Source organism: Echinops telfairi, unplaced genomic scaffold (genome assembly GCF_000313985.2).
Source record: "Echinops telfairi isolate 266 unplaced genomic scaffold, ASM31398v2 ScPeMD7_3509;HRSCAF=4178, whole genome shotgun sequence".
Classification (NCBI taxonomy): domain Eukaryota; kingdom Metazoa; phylum Chordata; class Mammalia; order Afrosoricida; family Tenrecidae; genus Echinops; species Echinops telfairi.
Genome location: NW_022107407.1, coordinates 12718522 through 12735217, shown reverse-complemented (window position 1 = coordinate 12735217; position 16696 = coordinate 12718522). Strand labels below are relative to the sequence as shown.

Sequence of the window (16696 nt, the reverse complement as noted above, 5' to 3'; positions counted from 1 at the left end):
CAAGGGTGCATGGGGGAGGGGGGCAGAGGAAGGGAGGGGGAGGGGGGAAAAAGGAAAAAGGAAAATATAACTCTATTTTAATAAGTGACTGATCATCCCCACTCCAAGCCAGTCCTGGGGCTTTGGGGCTCAGCTCAAGGGGAGTCCCTCTCAGACATGGGGGTACAGTGAATGGGGTGACCCTATGCTGGGCATGCCTGCACAGTAGGGTGTGCTGGGCCCTCTAGGGTTTCCTGTATGGGCTCCAATACATTTCTTCCCTTTTGCTTAAAAAAAAAAATGGTGACTGAGCAATGGTATGAATCCTTAGGTTATAAATCAAAATTTAAGTGAAAATATTTTAGAAAGGAGAATACATAAGAAATTTAAGTACCATGAGAAAATGAACGTTATTAAAAGACAATAGTGCTTATTACATATAATCATATAATTTCCTTCATTTCTTTCCTTAATTTCTTCTTTTCCCCCTATTTATTTCCTGTCTTCTTCTGTCTTCCTGATTGAACTTCTTCACTGCCTCCTTCCTGCTTTTCTTTCCTCTCTTCCTTTTCCTCCCTCCCTCCCTCCAATCTCCCTTCCTCCCTCCCTCCCTCCTGATTCTCAACCTCCCTCCCTACTGCTCTCCTTTCCTTGACCTCTCATTTCTTCCCTCTCTCCCTTCACTCCCCATCCTGTCTTCGTCCTGTCCTAGCTCCCCGCTCCCTCTCACTGCTGCATTAAAGAGCACCTTCCCAAGTGTTTGTTCTGCTTCCACTGTCACCACCATTTTTATCTATTTATTCCTTAACTCATGTATCCAATCCCAATCATGTATATCAAATAATATTTATAAACACCAATAATGCCAAATACAGTTCTGAAAGCACTACTGTAAGCATTGCAAAGAGAAAGAACACAGCAAAATGTGAATTTAAGATTCAACGTTCTCATTACAGGCTGTGTGACTCTGATCACATGATTTAGACTGAGCCTGAGCTTGTTCCTTTGCTAAACAGTGAACTAAGGATGCCTTTTCGACACAACACACACAGGGTCTTTAAAACAAATTAGGCATTATTTAAAATAAATATTTTACCTTAAACATTTTCATAAGAAGTACATATATATGAACCATCAGAATATTACATGAATAAACAATATCAATTTAATTTCTCCTTCTGAATATTTTATTTTTATCTCTCAAACTTCTAAACTGATGAACAATTCGATTATCTTCTTATTTATCCTTCTAGAATTTTGAAAATAAAAACATAAGTAGAAATATGTGCATGTATTCATAGTTTTGTTTCTCTTATGCCTCATACTTTTTCCCTTAATACAATATTCTTGGAAGATTTCTATAAGAGTACATTGTGTCTTGATTTTTCTTTTTTAATGCAAGTGCATAGTAAGTGAAGGCACTTTGATTTGAATAGCATAAACATAACATACATGCAGATCAGATTACTTCGGCCTTACTTTTATGGCTAAGCAAATATGTCTCAGTTCTTTATGAATAATAATAAGAGTAAGTATAATTTAGCATTTGAGCTGCTTACTAGCCACTGTGCTGTATTTTATCTGCATTATTTTATGTAATTCTCAACAGCCTAGGAAGTGGAACTTACCCCCTCTAATTTACAGATGGGGAAAAAAGGAGCTTCAGAGAGATTGAATGTATAACTTCTACAATATTATAAGTCTATTTGTTTTCAAGAGCTGTGCTAAAAATAAAATCTGACCATGTTTTCCTTTTGTTTAAATCACCAAAGGTCCTTCATTGTCTATAGAATCTAAACTGAACTTCTCAGTGCACGGCTTACTCTCCACTGCTGTTTTCTCTGCTTAAACTGCTATGTCTTTGCCGGGTATTTCCTGTGCCTGAAATCTTCATGCCCATCTGAAAACGTACAGGCGTTTTCCTTGGGGTCTCAGAGCCGGCATTTGTGTCCGTGACCCTCAGATGCTTTCTTCAGGCGCATGAAAAGTCTCCTTTTGGGGCCATGGGGTAATTTGTTACTTGTTACATATCTACTGCATATATACTTATGTTTAAATTTTTAAATCGTTTTACTGGTATATATTGAACATATTATACAATTGAATAGTTCAATTCCAATCATGTATCATCAAATGATATTATTAAAAGATCTACAATTATCTCCACAGTCAACTTTAGAACGTTTACTGCGTCCATATCTGTCATCATCAATTCTCCACCTGACCCCCACCTCCCCCAACATCCCCTTCAAGAAACCATCAAAGGCATCAATATATTATTCTAATAGGTTTTTATTTTTAATATGTTTTAGTTTTTATTTTAATATGTCTTTATTGATTTATTTATTGGTATGTGGGTCTGGCGCTTAAATAGTTAAACATTAACAGCTTTAAACAAGATTCTATAATGCCATTTTTGTTCCTGTTAATACCTGCCACATCAATAAGTGCACAAAATTAAACATACATATGTTTAATACGTTTCAAATGTCAAACATTTGCAATCACTCATTTTAAAATGCATTTTGTTTCTAAAATACATGTGAAAATAACCATTTACCAATCTAAATATTGGTTAAAATTCTATTCTGTATGTGCCAGAAAGAAATAGTGGGTAAGGAACACTCAACTTTATAAATAGGTGACTTCGAATGGTCAGGAAGCACAGCAGCTTGTGGGATCCAAAGATGACAATGACAAAACTCAAATATGCTTGGGAGAAAAGCATCAGAGAACAATTTATGAACTCCCAATTTGTGGAGCGAAAGCCCCGCCCCATGTGCAGAGGACCCAGTCAGACTGAGCCACGGGGCAGATCCACCCAAGCCACAGGCAAGAGTCTCCACTACAGACACAACCGGAGTTCGTTCCGGGTACAAATATCTCTTATTGGTTCCCTGCCAGAAATCTCTTCCCCAGCTTCTTGAATATAGTTGGGGGCATTTTCCTCCTTACACAGTATCAGTAATTTTGTCTGTATACTATTATGCTCTTGCCCTTACCACCTTAGCACGTTTTCGCCCCTGTTGGGTCTTCCAGCTGTGAAGCACAGGAGGAGTGGATATGTAATATTAACAACTGATACATGGGGATATAGGGAATACAGGGAAGGGGAGATTTCAGGAGTAAGTAATGAAGACAGGAGGTTGGAGGGAGCACTAGAATGAATTGTGATTGAATAAATCATCTTCAAGGTGATTTAACCATGGTGGGAGGTGCTCTAAAATTGATGTGGGGGTGATTGAACAATTCTCCTTGATATGATCAAATGATTTAACTATTGACATATATGATATCTAAATTACTTGCCAATAAAACTGTTGAAAAAAATAAACCTGAGCAAATGGAAGAAATTGCAAAATAGAATTTTACATACTCATAAAATTCACTTTTTCTGGAGCTATGAGGGTGGGTAAAACCCTGAAACTATTGCCTTGAGATAATCTTTAAACCTTAAAATAAAAACATTATTCTGGTCTCTTCTTCAAACCAAATAAGTTCTAGTTTAAACAGCAAAGATTGAAGGGCTCTAGTGGTTCAGTGGTCAAAGATCTTGACTGCTACCAAAAGGTTGGTGGCAAAAACTCACCGGGAATTCTACAGGAAAATCAGGTATGGTAGTCTCTACCCTGGTGCATTAATTATTAGCATTGTTGTTGCTGTTGTTTTTTACTATCAAGTTGATTTAAACACATAGTAACCCCACGTGTGGCGAGCAGAACAGGTGCACAGGGCTCCTAGTCTGTGGTATTTCTGAAGATCAGCAGGCCTATCTTAGAACACTTAACACTCAGTGCCATCCAGAGAGTCTGTTTACCAGCATTCCTTCTCCTTGCTGTTCGACACAACAGATTCTCACTTTGGTACCTGGGCTTCTATAGACATAATTTCTCCTGTGTATAAAAATACCTTGGTATTGGTTTGAATGTGAGATTATATCCCACACAATTTCAGGATGATTTAAAGATTATATTTTTTGGCAGAGATTATATTTCAAGGCAGAGAGATGTAGCCTTGAAAATACTAGATGCTTTTGATCCTCTTTAAATCTCAAGGGTCTTCTGAATTCTACCCTGACTCCCACAGTTAGAACATAACTGTTTCCGGTAGCCTCATTTCAGACATGGTGGCAACTTCTGGTCAAGACCCATCTGGTTTGCCACCTCATGCCCTCACAAAGGACTGGTCTGTAGAACATCCTGTCCATGAACAATAATTTTAGAACAATAATTTACTGTGTGATATTTGCAAGTACCGAAATACAAAGCAGGAAGACGATTTGCGCTTTCCATTTGGGAGCTCTAAGTTTTGGTCCATTTCATGGGTTGCCCAATAACAGTGCACAGGCGCAAGCCATGCACTTTTGTTTTGTTTTCTTTAATAAAGTTTTATTGCAACACAAGCGGGTCCATTGGTTTACATGTTGGCTGTGGCTATTTTATGAGAGAATGGCAGATTTGAGTAGTTGATGCAGAGACGTCATAGCTCCCCGTGCTTAAAATCTGTGTGTGCCTTCATAAGATATTTTCAACCATCCTGATCAGTGTAATATCATGATTCCCAAATTGCCATTTTATGGATGATCATGTGAATATTTATCTTTTGCTCTCAGAGTTATGATTATAATTCATTATTATTTCTATTTTATAGTGATAATCTGCTAATATTTAGTGTTTAATTTATAACATTTTATTTCATCCTTCATGCACTAAAGTATTTATAACATCCATATTGTGAATAAATATGAATTTTCTTTCAAAAGCCTCACTTTAACCTTTAAAGGAATAAATGATGCATTAAGAAAAAAACAGAGACCAAAACACAAAGCATAAATGTAGAAATTTTTTGCTTTTGTTTATCTATCTTATGTTGACATTTCAGTATATTTATTGCAAAGCTTTAAAAGTAAACTATGTGTTGACATGTAGCAATGATTAAATGAAAGCATACATGTGAAATGTTTTCTATACAAGCTGTCCATGTAGCTGTTAATGATCATTTGTTTGCAGATCTTTGGAAAGCATAAAGGCACCTAACGTCATCTCTGACACACCAAGTCTTTTTACGCAGAGGCCTTCCTGGAGTTACAGCAATGGGGGCAAGAGAACAGATGCGTTAAAGGGACAGAGGGCAGGACAGAGAGTGAACCAGTTGCATTTGAGTTAATTCAACTTTATGGTGACCCCTATGTGCCAAAGAAGAACGATGCTCCAGAGGGTTTAGAGCGATTGTAATTTTTCAGAAGTAGCCCAAACCCTTTTCTCGGTGCCTCGGGGGATATGAGCCTCCAAGCTTTTGTTAGTAGTTTGTGCTTACCGTGAAACCACCCACTGCAGAAAGAGACCAAGGCCTTCCAGAATCACGATATCTCTCTTTCTTCTTCAAACAGTCCATCTTATTCTTTTTGAAAATGTACAGCACTCAAATTAGAATGTTTGCCTCAAAAGTGAAGTCCAAGTCCATCAAGCATAAACATGTACTTCTCTCTCAAAACTTGCTTATTTATTTTCGTTAAATTCATGGTGCGATTTAAACTACATTGCTCCTCCTTATTTAAATGTAAAGAAACACTTAAACTTATTCTAGGATTGCCCATTCAATAACCCCCCATTTAAGAATTAGACCTATATGAAATATTCATATACATATTCTATAACAAAATAAAATTCAATGACATTAGACAAAACACAACAGTCTATGTGTATCCATTACCTATAATGGGACTTTGCAAAGTTCATGGAAAAATTCCTTTATCTTTACATTCTATTTTTCCATGAATTTTGGAAACCCCCTTAAGCAATTCAGAAAACAGCTGATTTGAAAGTCGAGCACATATTTCTTAATACTCAATGTGAATAGGTTTTTGTTTGGGTGTGCTGTTTTTTAATTTTTGCAACCTAGGGAAAAGTACAATTAGCCATAATGCCTGCTCTGAACCACACAATGAGGGCAGAGGATTTCTCAGAGAAAGTGCTCAGGCTATAGACGGGAAAATAATTAGAACAACTGTGACCTATTATACCAGTTCAGAAAGCTCTTAAAGCATGCGGCACCCACAAGGTTGCAGCATATGGAAGACAATCCCAGACTCTCATTTCCATGTATTGGTAAGTAGTTCTATTATCAGACAAGAAAATGGGATAGTCGGCAGACAAATAAATTGCTATTGCACAGTGAACCTTAAAAGGCATGCTAAAGCTTTCTTCATACAGCTCCCCGAGAAATTACTATTTTACCAGAATCTTCTTATCTTTCTTCAGCAAAGGCATATATGTAAAATGTACCCCTTAATGGGGGTATTGGCGTCTGATGTCAGGTTTATCCTCACTGACAGAAGCGGACTCATTGTAGGTCTGAGATTTCAGTCGCCTTGCCGTCATGCCACATCTAGTCTATGCTATTTCTTAAAGGATGTGTTGCCGCAGTCGCAACCATTTGATACAATCATCCCAAACCAGAATTAGTAAACGTCACTAACCAGTTAGCGTCTGTAGCATGTGTAGAATTTGCAATGATTTGAAAGGAATCGTGGCACTTTGAGGGCCATCAGTAGGATCTCTTCCCATTTGGCAATCCCAAGAACTCTTCACAGCATCCACAAACATGCAAACATTCTTTCCTGCCCTATATAACTTTAGTAGTGAGAGCAATGTATGCATCATCTAATTTAACTGCAAACAACTCCTTTAGCATGAATTGTCTGTTTGGGGAAGATGCACAACAAAACTTTTAACTGCCTCCCAGAAGCCATGAAGCACCAGGCAGCTAAGATCAGGGTTAGTCAGAGCAGCGAAAACCATGGGAGGAAATGAACACCTGTTTGTAATCTCTAGAGAGTACTAGGTTAAGGTAGGTGTACCTGAATTTATTGAGTGGGGTAGGCACTCTTTGGACTCAATTTTGCTTGTTCAGTCTGTCTGAGTTCACAAATGCCCACTTGCTGTGACTTCACCAGTTTTTCTTCAAGTTCATATTCTAAAAGATAAAATATCAGAAGTAAAATAACTAAATGAAGGAGAAACTAAAAAAACAAAACTCCTTTACGCTATTATATTTACAACAAAGGATTACGTTTAAAAATAGGCAACCAAGAATAGGTATTAGGTAATTAAGAATAATGGGAAATGTTTTTGTTCAGTAATACTGATATGAAAGCTTATAATAGATAAGAAGAGAATGCTTTCAAACATTTAGAGAATTTACTTGGAAACCCAAGGTATTTAATGGTTGTAAGTACCTTGGATTTGAAGTGCACTTTGTATTTAGGTTGATGAATTACCGGTCAATGTGTAAGAATATTGTCATGTTTAGTAGTTTAATACAATTAACAAACAGCTTAATGCTTGAGAAATGCTCTAGATAGTTAACTACTTATTGGAAATTATATGATTTCATTAATAACAAAATATAACCATGGCCGAAGACAATGGTGTTTTCTAATGTCAACTCACTATTATTTTAGTGAAACAATCACAACATATGAATTTATCTACATTAAGACTATGTAGACCTATTTAACAGCTGTCTATCTAGATTTTCTGCCATGTTTTGGATTAATATCAGGAAAAACAGACCATTCCAATTAAGAGAGAGAGAGAGGAAGAGAGAGAGAAAGTACCCAGATGACTTTAAAGATAGAAATCATTCAGTTAAAAAAGAAAGAAAGAAAAAGATGCACTGGAAAAAGAGAGCTGGGTGCCTCGTTTGTTGAAGCTGTTGTTTCTGGTACAGACCTCCAAATTCAAAACCCTCATTAACTTGAGTCTACGGCTATAGGAGACAAAGTGTTAATGGGCGGCAGTGGAGTGTGTCAGGAAAATGAAGAGACCCTTAGGGGCTCTCCACGCTCTTTATGATCCGTTTCATCCAGCAGCATTACCATAAATCCTCTAAAAGGTACTGTCCTTGGCTCCTTGAATGTTATCGTGCAATAAAGAAAATGTTCAGAGTGCTAAGGAAGTGGGAATGGACGTAAGATCACATGCAATTTCCTAGGAAATACCTAGGAAGCTTTTAAAATGCAGCCATTCACAGTTTACTATTTTTCGTAATAAGAATTTACTAAATCAAAGACCTAAAGAATGGAATAATTCAGAAACATGCATACCGAACAAGATATATTTTCAAATTACTCAGAGAAGTCAAGGTCAAAAGTTTTATTTTGTGTCAAAATATAGATCCATAATTTGGAATTATTTTGTGACACTTCTAAATGTATGAAGCTTTTACCTTCAATTCTAATTTGAAACATTAGATACAGGAGCATGTTACATCAGATTTCTTCTGAGAATGAGAGTTCTGTGAGCCTATCTATCCACCAATACCCCAAAACAAACACACACAGACAGACTTCTCCTACTAACTGTTCCTATATTTACAGTATTTTTTCCACTGTCTTATGTGACAAAGGCAAATGTGCTCAAACTTTCCCTGGTCAGCTACGTCACCTAGCTTACCCTAGAATCTGAAGAGAGTGCACATCCAGGATGATCAGCGGATTCTCTTTTTGTCTTTAGCCTTGTTCCTTGATCAGTAAACGTCAGAATGCTTAGTCTAACCCCTTTCAAGATGTAGAGAGAAAAATAATACAGCAGCATAATCTATATCTATATCCTACTGATTTTCAGCACAAGTGTTAATGCAGACAAATGTGTGGTTTAAGAGCTAGTTAGTAACACTGGAGACACTATATGGGAATTGTGCCCAATCTGACCCCATCACACTGAGGCAAAACACCAAGGGCATGTAACAGAGCAGCAAGGGGAGCAAAGTGATGAACTCCCCGGGGAATATCAAAAATAGACTTTGGAGACAGAGTGTGGCACCACATCAGATTTGACAGGAAAACATTCCTAAAGTTTAACAAACAGACCTGGAACAATTTATAGGCTTTTCCTTTTTTTGTCATTGGCTTCCTTTTTGCTGTTCTTATTTTGTTTTTTGTTTTTGTTATTGTTTTGTTGGTTGTTTAGCTTTGTTGTTTTATTTAGCTTTGCCTGGTTTTTGCGCTTATTAACGTCTCTGCAGGTCTGTCTAGATAAGACAGGTAGGATAAATAATTCATGGATGAAAACAACAGAACTGACAGCTCTGGGGATGGCGGGGGGCAGGAGGCTGGCAACCAACCCAGGGACAAGGAGACAACAAGTGAATTAAAATCAATGGAGAGAAGGGCGTAGGATGCCTAGTGGGGTTTAATCAAGGCAACAAGGAATTACTAAACCCAAATGAAGGCCACACATGGGACAAAAGGAAAGTAAAAGAAAATAGAAGAAAGAACCAGGAGGCAAAGGACATTCATAGAAGTCTACATAGAGATATGTACATATGTAAATATATTTTTATATAATGAGAGGGAAATAGATCTATGTACTTATATCTATATGTTAAGAATTAAGGTAGCAGATGGACATTGGATCTCTACTCAAGTAATCCCCCAACACAAGAACACTTTGTTCTGACATTCTGGCATTCTGTGATGCTCACCTTCCCTTCAAGATTGTTGAAGACAAAATGGGTGCATAAGCAAATGTGGTGAAGAAAGCTGATGGTCCCTGGCTATTCAAAGATATATCATCTGGGGTCTTAAAGGCTTGAAGATAAACAAGCCTTTGAAGGTGAGAAGCAACAAAGCACACATGGAAGAAGTAGACCAGTCTGTGTGATCATGAGATGTCAATGGGATAAGGTATCAGGCATCTAAGACCTAAAAGAAAATCATAGCAATGTGAAAGAGGGGAGAGGGGCGAGGATTGGAGACCGAAAGCCCATCTATAGACAAATGGACGTTTCCTCACGACCCAGTCAAGGTGCATTGTAGTGTCAATTAAACATGCAACTTTCCTCTAGTTCTTTAATGCTTCCTCCCCCCGCCACTATCATGACCTCAATCCTACCTTACAAATCAGATTAGACCAGAACATGCACACTGCTACAGATACCAGCCCACAACACCGGAAATCCAGGATAGATAAACCCTTCAGGACCAAAAATGAGAATAGAGATACCAGGAGGAAAAGGGGAAGGTGGGGGGCAAAAGGGGGAATTGAGTACAAGGATCAATATATAAACCCCTCCCAGTGGATGAACAACAGAAAAGTGGGTGAAGGGTGACACAGGATGATGTAAGATATGAAAATAATAATCTATAACTTATCAAGGGTCCATCAGGGAGGGTAGCCAGAGGAGGGATGGAGAAAAATGTGGAGCTGATACCAAGGGCTCAACTAGAAGGAAAATGCTTTGAAAATGATGATGGCAACATATGTACAAATGTGCTTGACACACTGGATGAATGTATGGATTGTGATAAGAGATGTAAGCGACCCCAGTAAACGTATGCACAGAGACAACCACAGGGCCAGCCTGATTATGGGAAACAGCCTTCCTCACAGTCCCATAGCACCATGGGGGACAACACTAACCCACCCTGAGCCCACTACACTGAAGCCAGCCACTGGTGGCCTGCAGCAGAGCAGTGGGGGGAGCAGAGCAATGAAGTACCCAGGGAATGCTGGGGAAGAATGTGGGGCCAGGGCATGGCACCCCATCAGACTCGATTGGAAAGCATTTGTAAAGGACAACAAATAGACCTTGAACTATTTATAGGGTTTTCGTGTTGTTGTTGTTGTAGCTATTGTTTTATTTTCTATTGTTGCTTCATTCTACTTGGTCTTGTGTTGGTGCATATTGTTGTTGCTGCATGTCTACCTTGAAGGGATAGGTGGAATAAACAAGCTGGAAGAGAGACCAACGAGATGACAGTTGAGGAAAGAACTAAGAGGCAAAGGGCATTTATAGAGCTCTAAATACAGGCATATACAGAAGTAAATATATGTATATACGATGAGGGGGAAATTTATCTATGTACGTTTATTTATAGGTTTAGTAATAAGGAAACAGATGGACAATGGGCCCCTACTCAAGTACTCCCTCAACACAAGAACACTTTATTCTAACAATTCGGCAGTCTAAGATGCTCACCTCCCTGGCAAGATCGCTGAAGACAACAGGTGCCCAAGAAAATGAGGTGAAGAAAGCTGATGGTGCTCGGCTATCAAACGATATAGTGTCTGGGGTCTTAAAGGTTTGAAGATAAATAGGCAGTCATCGAGTTGAGAAACAACAAAGCCCACATGGAAGAAGCACACCAGCCTGTGAGAAGGGATCAGGTATCAGGCATCAAAGACCAAAAAATCATGGCATTGTGAATGAGGGAGAGTGCAGAGTGGGGACCCAGGGTCCAACTGTGGGTAATTGGACATCCCCTTACAGAAGAGTCACGGGGAGTAGATGAGCCAGTCAGGGTGCAGCGAAGCAATGATGAAACATACAATTTTCCTCTAGTTCTTGAATGCTTCCTTCCTCCCACTATCATGATCCCAATTCTACCTTACAAGTATGGCTGGACCAAAGGATGTACACTGGTACAAATAGGAACTGGAAAGACAGGGAACTCAGGAGAGATGAACCCCTAAGGACCAGTGGTGAGACTGATGATACCGGGAGGGTGGAGGTCAGGGGAGGGAGAAAGGGGGAACAGATTACAAGGATCTACATATAACCTCCTCTCTGGGGGAAGGACAACAGAGAAGTGGGTGCATAGCAACGTTGGATGGTGTAAGATATGACAAAATAACAATAATTTATAAATTATCGAGGGTTCATCAGGGTGGGAGGGGAAAAATGAGGAGCAAATACCAGGGGCACAACTAGAAGCAAATATTTTTAGAATGATGAGGGAAATAAATGTACAAAATTACTTGACACCGTGAATGTATATGTGTATTGTGATAAGAGTTGTACAAGTCCCCAATAAAATGGTTTAATTATTAAAATAAATAAATAAAAGAGCTAGTTAGGACAAGCTGGCTCTTATTATTCTAACTTTCTGAAACTGCATCTCATTTTCTTCTCCCCCCCTCAAGCAGGTAGCATATACATTTGGATTATTCATTTTTTATATACTAATATAATAGTTAAAATATTAATTTCATTAATATTATTATGGCCACAAGAACAATATTCATTGTTCTTGAATTAGCAGCACCATCCCAGTCAATGTCAATGAGGACATCTTGAGATTCATTCAACTGCTTTCCGAGTGTTAAGTTCACTACCTGAGAATGATAGACTCGGATGAGTAACTGAAATATTTCCTTTGGCTAACAAATACTTTACCTAGGTTTCCTCATGCTTTGAATAACATTTGATATGAATGTGCACAGTAATCTGACATTCTCATTTTGTGAACTAGCTCAAATCTTTGTAACTTTGATTAAGCAGCAAGTGCACATGTACAGTTTTGAACTTTGGGTGAGGGGAACGAGGAATTGCTCTGCAAATGCGTTTCTTCCTCAGGGGAGCTGCTGACCGGCACCACTAAAGGTCAAGCTTCCCTCCTCCCCAGGACATGCCCCGATACCTTTGACTTTGGCAGTTTCACTTTGCATGTTGTGAGGTGTAGATTATATAAAATTGTCCAATATTATGCTAACAGATGAGTTTTCTAGGTGGTAAGGCATCCAAATACGAAAGTGAGTGTACCCCCTCACTGATCTTGATGGTGTCCCAGGACCAAGCAACACTACTCTCTTTGACATGAGATCACCATGAGTCAGAGACAACAGAATGTTCACTGACACCAACAGCAACACCAACACTGGGTACCTTTGCTCGCTGCCAGCCTTGTTTCCCTAAGATTTTAAAAATCAGTATTTCATTAAGGTTTTTCTTCCATGACCCATCCATTTTGACTTTTTTTGCAATGTGACAGTGTTGCAGGTTTAACCACGAGGAAAAACCTGTGTTTTTTACTGTTTTTTATCCCCTACCTCCTCCAAATTTTGTGTGATACTGGTTATAAAAATGAAGGGCATATTTTGACAGAGCTGCTTCTTCAGACTAATAATACTGAACAATAAGAGCCAGACATAACCTGACAAAAGTCTACCTAAAACTCCACAGTAAGAACAGAACCTCTTTCTTAAGAACAGAAAATGCATTTTAAATGAGGCCACCACACATCACTCCAAATTTTCACTGAGTCTCATTTCAATGGTTCATAATAAATGGCAAAGCTGGTGAACATCCCTGACCTTCTCTGGATTCCCTAATGTCAAAGGGCGCAGTCAGACAAACCTCCACGGTCTGGCCAGCTTTATCTCTTCTGACAGGAACTCTTGCTCCCGTGCCACCTTGCATCTCTGTTGCAATGGCTCCACAGAACTCACAAGCAACGCATAATGAAACTTTCCTGCTCCCATAAGGAACTACCGTCTTAGAAACACCCAGGGGCAGTTCTACTCCGTCCTGGAGGGTTGCTAGTGAGCAGAATTGACTCAATAGCAGTGAGTTTGGTTTTCTTTGTTTGCTGTTAGGGTTGTGAATAGGTCACCACAAGTCAGAATCAGCAAATAGGAAGGATACACTCATTGGGTTTTCTCAGCCAGCAGTTGAATTTCTTGCCTGTTCTCAGCATCTTAGCAACATGTCCCTTTGCCTTTGCCTCCGTGGATCAGGAAGTCATCCCACCAGTACCTCTATCTATCCTACAATTCTGTAGTGGGGGACCAGACAAGGCGAAAGAACTCCTTAGTATCTGCACTATTCCCCTCAGTCGACTTCCCACAGCCTGTGATGTATCTGCTCTCGGTTCCCTGCATCAGTTCAGAAGGAAATCTTGAACATTCTCTACTAAGATCCTCATGCTTTCTCTCTTCTGCTACTGCTTCAAATTTGGATCATCCTTTTAACTAAGGGGTCTTAATGAAAAATGACCAATCCCCTCTATTAGTGGTACATTCCTATTTGCGTAGTCCCACCCACTCCTTCAGTGGGAATTATAAAGACTTTGGTACAAGTGTCATATAGAGAAATTTCACTCCACCAGATAGTGGAAGAGGCTTCCTGTTATTTCATTGATGAAAGGTAAAACGACAAATAACACTGTTTGCCATAATGCACTAATCCCTGTAGTTTGCACCTGCATCTCCTATTATTCTACTTGTTCTTTCAACTAGATCATACACTAGGTGATTCCACTGCTGAGAAGTTGGGTTGAGTTGAGGCAGACGCTTAATGCAGAAAAAAAGGACATCTGAGACCTATGAGGTGCAGGTGATGATGGGGCACACTGAACTTTATTGCAGCCTCATATGAATGAAGATTTGAATAACCTTGTGTTAAAATATGTCAGTGTGGATGAAAATGTTAAATAAGTATACTCTTTAAACGATGTAGTGTGAACATCCTTGGAACATGCTGTCAAGAGACACGAGTCCCTGGGGAAGGACATCATGCATGGAAAGAAGAAAGGCAGTAACGAGAAGGCTCTCAACAAGATGGAATGACACGGTGGCTGCAGCAATGGGCTCAACCATGCAACCAGCTGGGAGGAGGGTTCAGGACCAGGCAGTGTTTCGTTCTGCTGGGCAGAGGGTCATGGTGGGTTGGAATGGACTTGAGAGCATTTAACAACAACCACCACTCATTAACAGTTCAAGTTCATGGTATTTATCCTAAGAAATATGTGTTACTCGCAAATACAAAATATTTCTGTAGTAATATAATTTTAATGCTGTAATGTATATAATACAAAACTAAAATAATCATAGGTGGAACATTAGAGTATCCATGATAAAATCAGACAGTGAACTGCTCTGATGCTATTAATAACAATAGAATTGGTTTATGTATTGGAAAGTTAGTACCATCAAAAGTGTGCTCCTAAAGACTAGTTGAGGGTCAGGGTCTCATGAGATATCTGACCACTGGCCTCACGCTGTTTTTCAGTGCTTCCGTTCTATCTCCTAGTTAACCGAGTAGTACCTCAGGTTTACAAACTGGCAAAGAGTGACAACAAGAGGTTTCCGTTTCTCTTGATTCACGGAGGAAAAGGGAGCAACAGCAATCAGAAGGGGAAGAAAAAATCATTATGAATATCTACTGTCTGAGCCATGAGAGCTGAAGAACTGGATGCTGTGCACTAACATTTACTAACCATTTTGCCCTTACATTCTATTGATGAATCCTTATTAGAGAGAGGAGACAATTGAACATAATTTTATTTTTATTAATTTATTATTAATTGGGAGTTAATGCACATCATACCATTCCATAGTTCAATCATGTCAAGCAGAATCGCACAATTGCTACCACACTTGGTTTCCAATCATTGTTTTTCCTCCTGGACTCCTTGACATTGTTTTCTTTTTACCTCCCCCACCCTTACCTCTGTACCCTGCACCCCACACCACCCCTCCACCCATAACCCTTATTCTACTCGTTGTCCCTCTAGGCACATCAGTCCTGTGTTTCATACACTGAAAGACAGAGGAACATACAACACAACTTCAAGAGGGTGATCCCAAACGATTTCGGGATTCACCAAGGCCAGCAGAACAGCCCAAACTATTTCCCAGAGAGAATCCTTAAATCTTAAGCTCCAAACCAAATGCTTCCCTGGAAGTCTCTTTGAACCTAACAAAAGCTTACTTAACCAGTACAGTGTGTTGGCCTGGAGTGCTATGCACTTTCAAAGATTTCATTACATAGGATCAAACTGACCACAGCATATTGGAAGGTTAGATGAGAAACTTAGGGGCAGAGAGTTTATTTAATAGGGTAGAATAATCTGATGATGATGACAAAAATGGTGACATAACCTGAAGGACAGTAAAAATGAATTGTCTGTAGAGAACTTGTTAAAAAGCAAGAGGAGCTTTTGCTTTTTACCTGAAGTTCTTTTAATCATTCAATATTGCACTACCTAAGCAAACATATGTAACATGTGTGTACCAAGAGAAAGAAAAGCACCATGACTTTATACTTCTGACACGACTTTTAAAAGTTCAAGGTATCTACTACTGTAAAAAAATGTTGGTATGTTTAGGTCATGAAAATATATGTATTTCCACATTTGCATAGCCATTTCAAGCCACGTCAACTGTGCCAGAAATCATTGCTCTGCAGGGCAGTTTATAAATGACCCTGGGAACGGCTTACTGTTCACACACCAATCAACAATGCTACAAGGAAATCACATTGAAACCCAATTAGATCATTCATACTCATTAAAAATCCCAAATTAAACAAAAATAATTTAATAAGCCAATTAAAAATGGAAACAATTAAAATAAAAAACCACACAGGCTAATCCATGATGTGTCAGGATAGAGATGGCTGTCTTTGACTCCTATAGTCTTTTCCTAGGCAGACTGAGCCACCAAGCAGTCCATGTCAAAGCTGAACATATCTCAAATTCAAGTTAAGGACAGCTAGAAAACCCAATAGGGCAGTTTTACTCTGTCATACTTGATAGTTGTTAATAGGAAACTATTGGACAGCACCCAACAATAACAATATAACCCTATACATAAACACGAATCACCCCTCAGTTGGGGCTTGTACATCACTGTGATGCTGAACAGATGACAGTGAAGCTTCCAGGTCTAGGCCACTAGGAAGAAAGACGTGGAGAATCTACTTTTGGAAATCAATCATTGAAATCCTGCCAGGATAGTTATGCTTTATATCACAGATATGATCTTACAGAGTGTGGTCAACTCCATGAAGGGGTCTTCTGTGAGGCAGCCAAGAATTTGGGGAGCAAACAGACCTCCTTAGTATAGTCACAGCTTTGACATGATTGAGGAGGATTTCATTAAGAAGGTAGCCTACTCTTTGTGTACATTGGCAGTGTGTGGAAGCTAGTGGA

The 16696-nt window shown here is 39.1% G+C and overlaps 1 protein-coding gene across 19 annotated transcripts in view; it reads right to left on the bottom strand.

The window, feature by feature from the left end:
* The window catches only part of MYT1L (myelin transcription factor 1 like), a 723101-nt gene that overhangs the window by 518899 nt on the left and 187506 nt on the right, over positions 1 to 16696 (bottom strand). For all 19 annotated transcript variants that reach the window (XM_045294233.1, XM_045294236.1, XM_045294234.1 and 16 more), the window contains exon 3: positions 6839 to 6954. The gene's annotated coding sequence lies outside the window, so the exon portion shown is untranslated. The remainder of the gene's footprint in view (positions 1 to 6838; positions 6955 to 16696) is intronic.